Consider the following 10,971-nt stretch of genomic DNA (forward strand, 5'->3'; position numbering starts at 1 on the left):
CTTCATCAGACCCCTCTCCGTTTTCCCAAGAGGGCTTGCTTTCTCAGATCTGTGTGTCCTTGCTCATTGTAGGCCCTCTGTCCACCTAGCTTACTGCCTCCTTAATCTCCAAGTCTCTCCACAGTAGTCACTCCCTCTAGGAAGCCTGCCCTGATAGCTACTGACAACTTCCCAGTGGGGACTGTCACGTGCCTCCCCTTTGTTCCCAGAACACCCTGTTCTTATGTATGTCATAACATTTCTCATACTGTTAGCCAATCATCAATTACTTCTTTGTCTTTGCCTTTAATGATATGACATGGTTCATCTCCAGCATCTACATGTTGACCAGCCCATGGTAGTTGCTCAATTAATATTTAGGGCCAAAGGTAAATGGTACCATAATTAGCACTTATTGAGCTTACTTAATTTAGTAATTTTTCACATCTCGTTTTAACATATTATCTAATTTTAATTATTGTAGAATTCTGTGTTATCTTCATTTTGCAGATCAGAAAACTAACTCTTGGGGGAAATTTTGGATTGCCTATGTTGCACAGTTAGTAAAGGCAGACTTAAAATTTGAACCCAGAACTATCTTACTTCAAAGCCCATACTCTGTACTGCTAGAACCTCCCTATTATCATCAGTCATTATGATAGAAGCAAGGCACAAGAGGGGAGAGGCTTTGGAGCCTACTATCTAAAAGGGCAGTTGCACCAGTAAACTGGCTCCTTTGATTCTGCTTAATCTTTACAAACACTCCTCCCTGAATCTAGCAAGGCTCTGCAGATAAGCGTTGATAACAATGTAGGGTAGGGAAAGAACGTCAGTGAGAATAATAATATGCCACAGGAGAGTGGGGTGTTTATATAATTTTTCATTAATTTAATTAATATTAATAGTTTTTCTCATGTAAATGCTCTTTGCTAGTTCACATAAGGGATGATAGAATTAGCATATAGATAATAGTTCTCAAGGCACATTCATATGATAACTATTTGATTTCCACATCCATTCTGTGACACAGGCCTTCTTATCTTCCAGTTCTAGATGCAGAACTGAGGATCATAGAGATTATGTGGCCTAACCAAGATTTCATGGTTGATTGGTATCAGAGTCTAGCTTCAAATTCAACACAGTCTTCTGTCTCCACTCTGTCTCCACTTCACTGTGTTTTATGGAATCTGACATGTACTTAAATAAACATGACACAAAGTAAAAGTGTGAAGTCTATAACAGATACAAAGTGCAATGAGAACATATAGGTGGAGGGATTGGGAATGTTTCTTGGAGGCTACTGTTAAATTTAATGTTCTCAAATTCAACTTCAACTGAATTCTAGAGCACACAAATCAAAGTAAGAAAAACTCAGTGTGAATATATCATACGTTTAGATATATTCAAAAGAGAAACCTGTAGTCCAGAAAGGTCGAAGAGAGATACAGACACATTTTACCTGTCGTTATAATAATCTTTCAGTAAATACAAGATTCTCAAGGCCAAAAACCATGCCTAGTCACCTTTATGTTGAATGTGATCTAGTGCTTTGCCCAGAGTCGGTGCTGGATAAATGCTTGTTGAATTTCATTGAAAATTCTTTCAACCTAAATAAACAAGATGAGGAAGAGCAAGAAAAAAAAAAAAAAGACCATTGCTCTGATTTGTCCCTTGATTCAAGGGTGACACTTTAGTAGGGATGGCATTACTCTGACCCTAACTTGAAAGGATTTGGGGAATGGGGGTGGGGGGAAAGGTATCAAAACAATGAGAAGCTTTTACTTTCAGAGAGACTGTGAAACAACTTGGGGTCATAGTAGGAGGCTGTTATTAACAGGGAAACACCCTGAGGACAAAGAAGAAGGATCTGTTTTCAGAGAGGCAGACACTCTAATAGGGTGTTCTTTGTGACACCTTCAGAATGATCCTTTGAAAAACTGGAAATCTCTGTGGACTATCACTGTCAAAAAGAAATGCTCTCTACTGCCTCCTTAAGATAGTGACTTTGTTCAAAACAAAAACAAAACCCAATGATTCTTTGGTCCTGCTTGCCCAACTGCACAGCTGTCCCTCTACTTTTTATATCCAGATCTAGGGTCTCATCCATCCGTAGGGCATCAGCTATACCCACAACACTCCTCTCTGTTTGAAAAGTATTTCTCTCCTTTCATCTGGAAATTCTAAAACGTCAGCCAGACCTCCTTCCTTATCGCCTTCCTCCATTTCTGTCTTAAGGTAAATTAATAAATTCACTCATCCATTCATCTGCTAGGATTGATTGAGAACCCAAGTGCGGAGGATGCAATATTGAACAGGACAGCTCGAAGAAGTAAATAAAATTTGGAGATCCTATGACCTAAGCAGCCCAGTTTTCCTCCATTGTCCCATTTCTAGAGGCTAGAAGCCTTGTACCTTGTAACTTTGCCTATAGAAATCTTTGGTGTATCCCATCAGAAGCAAAGAAATACTAAACCAGGGAGCTCTGAAGCAAGACCGCTTAAGTAGATTTATCTTAAGTAGAAGTGTGTATGCATATCCTATCATCCACTTTCAGTTGGTTGCACTAACAGCAACTGGTATAGAGCTTTTGCTGTGTACCGGGCTGTATTGTACATGTATCAACTTATTTAATCCTCACTCCAGTCTTATTATTATCCTCATTTGGTAGATGGAAAAAATCACAGGGCAAAGGACTTAAGTAAGTAAAGACCTTATGTTATTTCAAAAGTAGGAGGAACTAGAATAAGTAAACTTTGAATCAACCAGGTAAAGAACAGGGGGAGATAGGGTAGCTGAGAGGTAGAGCTCTTAACATGCAGAAGGCCTGGGTTAGATCCACAGCATTACAGGAAGGAGGGTCTGGGGAAGGAAAGAAGGAGGGAAAAAAGAAAGGTCAAGCCAGGACTCGGAGGTAGGGAATGCTTAGCTAACTGGTGACAATAAGGGGTGTAGTTGAGTGACGTGTAGCAGCACCTCATAAACCAATGTGAGATAGCAGAGCCTGTGCTGAGCATCTCCCAGTCTATCTTCTAAACATAGTGTGGCTTTCATCCTAAGAGCTGACAGGTTTTTATAAGGGTTACCTCATCAACCTTCACAGCCGTTCCAGCAAGGCCTGTGTGCTAGGATGCCAGAGTGTGTGGCTGGAACGAGTGAAACACAAAGAGGCCACATAACTTCCCAGAATCACTCTGTGAGTCAACGTCTGCACTGGATGGAGAAATGCGGCCCTCAGGTTCCCAGGAACAGCACAGGAATTTTCCCAGGTCCCTAAGATATTTTTCCTTTATTTATTCCTTGCTCAAACCAAGCTCCCTTAGCTTCCAGTAATGGACAAAGCTTCCATCATTTTTAAATACCATTGAAAGCAGATAAGACGATTGGGAGAGAACAGAATGGACACCAGTGCTGTTCTTTATTTCTGACATGTGATTTGAGAGAAATCATGCCACTTTTCTGCCCTCAGATTTCCACTGCTAGGTAGAACCAAGCAATTTCTAAGGCACCTCCAATGCCAACAGTCTATGTCAAGAAGATGGCTTCTATATATTTTACCACATTAACACTGAAGGTTAAATCAGTCGGACGCCTAGCATTCAAAATTTAAATCCTTTTTGAGCTGGAGTTACATTTTTTTATTTCCAGAAAGCCTCATGATGGGATCATGCAGAAAGGCCAGGGGAAGTTGCAGAACAGGAAGAAGGATCCTCCAGTGAAGGCAGAGACCAAAGCAAAAAGAGAAGGACTCTAGACAGAAGGGACAGATACAGCTATTTGTCAGTAAATACAGAAGTCCTACTGCATTGAGTCAACACGTCAACAAAATAGAAGTCAAGAAGGTCTATAGTTCTAGACTGTCTCCTAGTCAACCAAGGAGATTTTGTTCATTTTATCAACTTAATGGAAACAACTCAAATGTCCACCAATAGAAGAGGACTGACCAAATAAATGAGGTAGTACGTAGGGATCCATTACATCATCCAGAAAGATCTCAAGATATCAAAGGGTCAAGTAAAAAGAATTTCTTATGGTGTTAAAAAACAAATATTCATGAGAAATCTTGGATATTCTCAGAAAGATACACAAGAAACTAGAGTAGATGAGAGACACCCCCCCACACACACACACACACATGCACGCACGCACGTGCGCGCACACATGTGTGTGTGTGTGTGTGTGTGTGTGTATATACATATACATATATATATGTATATATACACATATATATGCTTTGGTAACTTTTGGTTAATTTTGATTTAAATTGCATCTTATTCAAAACATAAAGCAGTTTTCTTTTTTGAAGGGGAGGTTACTGGGATATGAACCCAGAAGTGTTTTACCACTAAAACACATCCCTAGCCCTTTTTATTTTTTATTTTGAGACAGGGTCTCACTAAGTTGCTGAGGCTGGCCTCAAACTTGCAATACTCCTGCCTCAGCCTCCTAAGTTGCTGGGATTATAGGCATGTGCCACTGCACCTGGCCCCATTTTTTTCCTCCTTTGGTGGCCTGGGGATTTGATCCAGAATCACACTACTGGTAGGCAAAGCACTCTACCACTGAGCCACATCCTCAGCTAATAATTTTTTAAACTGACACTTTCCCTCTCTCTCCTGGCAACATAGCTTCTGCTCCTACCACACTCCTGAAACTATTTTCTTAAAGTCATTACACAGCTCCTTGTTACTCTTTGAGCCCTTGTTCCTTTGGCCTCCATGGCATGTAGTCTTTATGAGTGTCGCTTTGTTCTGAACACAGTCTTCCCTCTCAGGTTCCAGGGCCCCGTCTGTACCTGGTTCTCTCTCACTTTTCCAGTCCCCTCTCTGCTGCCCTTCCAACCTCCTTTGTTTGCTGGCCTTCCCCAGGTGAGACTCAGTCCTTGTTTTCCTCCCTCCCTCGCTATCACAGTGACTTTTTTTATGGCTTCAGCTCTTGTCCCTGGGCAGGCAGTTCCCTCATCTGTGTCTCAGCCCTTAACCCATCTTCTGGTACAGTCCTAGCATCTCTAGTTCTGTTGTAGGGACAAATGAGGCCAGGCACCGAAGATAGCAGGAAACAGTTTTATTTGGCTGCAGCCAGGTTCAGAGGGCACAGCTTTTGCTGTAATCAATCAATCCCCTGAACCCCGAGTTCAGGGAGTTTCAGAGTTTTATACCCAGCGTGTAAGGGGAGGGGCTCAGAAGATCACAGTCTGCAGAAGTTCACATAAAAGCAGCTTTTTCTTTCACTGTTCTGGGCAAGTTAACTCTTCAAGGACAACATCTGAGAAGGAGAGAACTTCATCTCCCCTTTCTTTCCTCCCCCTGCCAGCTGTTACCATGGGCCCATTTGTAACTTATCTTAAAAATGTAGACATCTCTGTGAAGCACAGCTCAAGGTCAGAGGCCTTGTTTGCCCATTTCTTCAAAGTACTATACTGGAGACGTTTGTGAAAAACTAGTAAGGGGGTGTCCGGCACCTGGAGTGCTGGTATCTTCTCCGCCAGTGGCCAAGTAAACAGGGTGACATGAAAATAGGAAGTTTATCTACATTGGACTCTTTTGCAGAGACTCTTTTGCTGACAGTCCTAAGATCAGCCATGGTGAAGAGGGCTTTTCTGTGAAGAAAGGGGTGCCACTTCAGTTCAACCAGATTAAAACAAAACAAAACAAAAATCCTCATCAGATTTCTCTCTGGTCCAGTCTCCACAATGCTGCTAATGATACCGTTCTCTGCTTAAAATATGTCCTCCTGGAGACCTCCCTCTCTCATCCCACCCTATCCAAGCAATTCAGTTATCTCTCCCTTCCAATTACTCTTTTCCATTCCCTAAAATGTCTCATTTCTTCTCACTCACTGCTGCTCATTCTCTCCCTTTTGGATTTATAAGTTACCAGAATTTGGATGATCCAATATCTTCAGTCAGAAAACTTTAGTGATTTCATGTTATGTGTCTGATATTGTCCCAGGTCTTTCATATACTGCATTTTATTTCACTTAATCACAAAATAGCGTGTAACGTAGAGATTAACCTCATTTTATAGGTTGCAAATGAAGGCTCAGAGAGATTAAGGGCATTCCTCAAAGCTTCATGAGAATGAGCAGAGCTGATGCTCAGATTTATGGTTCCTGATTTCTAATTCAGGAATTCCTCCATTCCCCTACCCTGCTTACTTACCAGATACAATCCGAACATTGGCCTTGACTTTCAAGATCCTCAACAAAGTGGCCTTTCCATTTGTGTTTCTCTGCTACTGTCCTATACATAGCAAGCTGAGCTATTCTCAGGACCTTGAACACACTTAATCCTCTGCAGGGATTATTGGTTTGGCTAATTTTATTAATCTCCCTCTGTAAAGCCCTTTGAGAGCCCGACATAAGCTACAGAAATCTTCTCATCATTCAGTATTTACCTTCAATGCACCTCTTCCATGAATCTTTCTCTGGCCCACCTGTGGCTGTCTGGACTCATTTGTGCTTTCTTATGGAATGCTTCATCTTGAATTATAATCCTTTCTGTGCAGTATAAGGAAAGAGATCATCTTATTCTGCTATAATCACTGGCAATGTCTAATATATAATAGGCTACTGGAAGTATTTATTGAATAAATGCAAGAATCAGTGAATTATCCAGGTATAACAACCACAAAAAATCACATTAGCACACATCCTAGGGCCATGAAATATATCAGTGTAACTTAACTAGTTTATATGGGAATTAAAAAATGAGTGATACCAAAGATTCCTAAATTCTGGTCTATTATTTTTTATTGGACTTCATTCTGATAAAATATAATTTTTAAAATAAAACTGATATTTTTCCTTTAAAGGATAATTTTTTATGATGAGATTATTTCCTTCCTGGCTTCCCCCCACCGCTCCCCCGCCTCGTTAAAAAGTCCTTTCTCTTATGAAATAACAGGAGTTGTAAATGATGGTCAAATTTTGATGAATCCTCATTTGATAAAAAATAAAGTTGATGACCTCATATTCACTTCTCTCCAATTCAGTCGTTCATTCAGGGAAACTTGGTTGCTTCATAAAATTCTAAAGTCTGCACACCAGTATTCTGATAACTGAACTAAGTGACTTTGTTCTGATTAGCTTCTTCGGAAAAAAACAAACAAACAAAAACAACAACAAAACCCAGCTCCTAATAGCATTCAGAAAAACAAAGCAAAAAAAAAAAAAATTATGTGTACACGTATTTGCTATGGAAACATGTTGGTATTTGAACAAGTCAATGGCATATATAGACTAAATTTTCCTTCTTTTTTAGTCTCTAAAAATACAAATTAAGTCTTCCTTTAAAATGTTAGTTAGGAATTAGGTTGAAACATTTGTGGAACTGCTTTCAAAATAGATTTGGATCCATGAGTGGATCACAGGAAAGGGTCATTTTGTTCCTTTCATTGTGACCTTTGGATAGCTTGAAAAATACACTGCACTTTTTTTTTTTATTATTGTAGAGGCACACACAATATCTTTATTAAATTATTTTTATGTGGTGCTGAGGATAGAACCAGCACCTCATAGGTGCTGGGCAAGCACTCTACCACGGAGCTACAGCCCCAGCCCCTATACTGCACTTTTTGGTGATATTTGATCTTTTTAGTTAGGATCCCAGTTAAATTATGTAGTTTCCAACTACAAACATGCAGTTTTGATTAACAGAAACAAAACAGAGGCTTCCTTCCCTGATTTCATTTTCTCACCTGTTCTCCATCTTCCTCCTCATTTTCTAGATCCAAGAAATGTATCTTTCTGTTTGGTTTCTTATGTTGTTCATTTAAAGGTTCTGGAGAAAACTGGAAGGGAAAAATTACAGCTTAACGTTGAGAATTTGAAAAGGAAAAAGCTTGTGGCATCCAAAATGATGTTCTTTGTGGAATTTAGAATTTATGCCATGTGAAAACTACATTCCTGGGCTGGGGATGTGGCTCAGTGGTAGAGCACTTGCTCAGCATGTGCAAGGCTCTGGGTTCAATCCTCAGTACCTCATAAAAATAAAATAAAAAATATATTGTGTCCAACTACAACTAAACAATGAATATTTAAAAAGCAAAAGAAAAATAGGTTATTCAAAAATGAAAGCTGAAATTGGAAAGAAGAGAAAAGCAACAAAAGGTGAAGGGGATTAAAATGTGCTGAGATAGCCCTTCACACTTCCAAACTAAAGAGGCATCTTTAAAAATAGAAGAAATGCGTTAATGCTTTTCCTAATCCATTTTAAATCTGCTTAAGCTCGTTTTTCACTGCATTGTAAAATAGGTTTGCATATTAAAGTAAATGAGCACAATTCAGAATAGCAACAACCATTTTAAGATAAAATTAGGCAATTTTTATTTGTTTGCAAGTAAGATTAGAAATCTAAGAACTGTCTGGATGTATGTATAAAGCAAACCGTTATCCCCCCACAACATCTTGCATGAACATCTTGATATTCACATAAAGGGACTGGTCCAAATAGGTTGTATTTCTGTACATCGTTTAACTTTTTATTTTGTTTGAAATGAGTTTCATTGTTTCCCTTCCATGAGCTGCCGAGCTGTTCTGATTAATTTGTTAGAATGAGGGTAGGAATGCCAGATGGCAGCAGAGATGTGGGGGTGGGCTGGACAGGAGCTGGTAGTAGCTACAGCTTGTCCCCAAATCTTGGCCATTAAGTATGTTATTTTTTTCATCAAAAAGAGAAAAAATAGTTTAAATAACTTGGGGAAATCCTACGTCAATATTAAACAAAAAAATTAGAACACCTTCTAGGTATGACCGAACATGTTTTTTAATATATAAAAAAAATCACAATTTTTTTCTAATAATGAAAACAATCCAGATTCACTTATATAACTTAGAAAATATAGAAAAACAAATGGAATAAATAGTCAATAGTAGCTTCATCCTCCACAGAGATCCTTTACATATCTTTCTGTTTTGTACCAAAATGATCTCCTGTACATCCCATTTGTGATCTATTTCTTTCAAATAACAATATTAATATTCTTTGATATTAGTAAGTATTCACCTAAAACCTTAAATTAATGAATAATAGAATTTCATTGTATGAATGAATCAATTTTTTTACTTTAACCAAGCCTCAGTTATAGTATATTTTTGTTATTCTGCTTTTGCTTTTATGAATAATGCTGGAAGGAATGCCTTTTTAAATATGTCTTTGCCCACCTCACTGATTATTCTTAGATGTGGATAAATTTGTAAGCATAACCTACTGAGTCATCTTTATGAGTTTTTAGATTTATATGCAATACTTCCCTCTGGATATGTTGTATACATTTTCGTGTTTACAACAGCAATGTATAAGAATACATTTGTTGTTGTTGTTGTTTTGGTACCAGAGATTGAACCCAGGGAGCTCGACCATTGAGCAATATCCCTAGCCCTTTTCATTTTTTATTTTGAGAGAGGGTTTCGCTAAATTGCCTAGGCCTTCACTGAGTTGCTGAGGCTGGCTTTGAACTTGTGATCCTCTTCCCTCCGCCTCCAGAGCCACGGGGATTACAGGTATGCACCCGGCAAGAAAATGTTTTTTTTTAAATTTATATTTTAATTGCTGACTAGTAATGTTAAAGATGTATTCATAATTTTATTTGCTTTTTTCTTCTTCATATGAAACCAGTTTCTCATTTTTTCATTATTCACCTTTAGCAAGAAAGACATGTTATATATTAAATATATCAGCCCTTTGTCAAAGGCAGTCACTTCCCCTGGTTTTTCATTTCTCTTTTAGTGTTAGTTACAGCGATTTGGGTTGGGCTTGTTTTTCTGTTGTCAGATCAGTTCGTGTTTTCTTTAACAGTTCCTGCCTTAGACATTAGCCTTAGAAAAGGCTTTTCTCCAGAGCAACCCCACCCCAAAGTGGATACATATATAGAGATATATAGAGATAGAGATATTGTGGTGAAAGTTTTGTCACTAGAATATCCAGGCTCCACCATTTTGATCTCAATAATAGTTTTATAGCCAGGCACAGTGACACATACTAGCAATCCCAGCTACTCCAAGGCTGAATCAGGAAGATCACAAGCTCAAGGACAGCCTGGGACATAAATGTCTCACTAGAACGAGATACTGCCTCACAATAAAATAAAAAGGGGTTGGGGTGTATCTCAGTGGTAGAGCACCTCTAGATTCAATCCCCAATGCCACAAAACAAAACAACCAAAAAAAAAAAAAAAAACAGTTTTATTCTAGGTACTTACACAAGCATTTTAATCAGAATTATTCCAACAATGTTGATTGTGAAGAATGGTTTTCAGACTGAGTGCCATTAAGCTGATTGTTTAAACAATTTTCTCTACTCTGAAACTACTCCCATTTTTGCATTTTCTTTTGCTGTTTTTCTGAGAATATTTTTATTGATATTAGTTCTTTTCTGGGTGAATATATATATAAAAAAAGATTTGATTTCTTTTGTACAATGTTTTTGTCCACATATCAGAGCTTCTGCTGCCACAAATTTTCTTTTGTGGCTATTACTTTTAACTAGTTTGACTAAGTAACACCATTTTTATTTTATTTTATTTTATTTTGGTACTGGGGGTTGAACCCAGGGTTTTTCATATGTTTAGGCAAATACTATACCAACTGAATTTCATCCCCAATCATATTTCATTTCACTTCCTCCCCTTCATTTCATTTTGAGAGAGGGTCTGGCTAAATTGCTCAGACTGGTCTCAAATTCATGATTTTCCTGCTTCAGTCTGCAGGGTCTCTGGGATTACAGGTATATGCCCTGCATCTGGCTCTGCGTGACATTTTCACCTCTCTGCCTTTCTGTCCTTATCCTTGTTCTCCTTCTCCCTCTCTCTCTTTCCTCTTCCCAATCAGATAATAATAAATAGAGCTGCATTTAGGTTGCAGGTGTACCTTAGTGGTAGAGTACATGCCTATCATGTATGAGGTCTCGGATTTGATCTCCAGCTTAAAAAAAAAAATGGTGTCAATTATTCTGGATTTTTTTTTTTTTTGTAAAAAGAAAACTGTCTTCTAATTTGT

This window comes from Urocitellus parryii, chromosome 9, assembly GCF_045843805.1.
Source record: "Urocitellus parryii isolate mUroPar1 chromosome 9, mUroPar1.hap1, whole genome shotgun sequence".
Classification (NCBI taxonomy): Eukaryota; Metazoa; Chordata; class Mammalia; order Rodentia; family Sciuridae; genus Urocitellus; species Urocitellus parryii.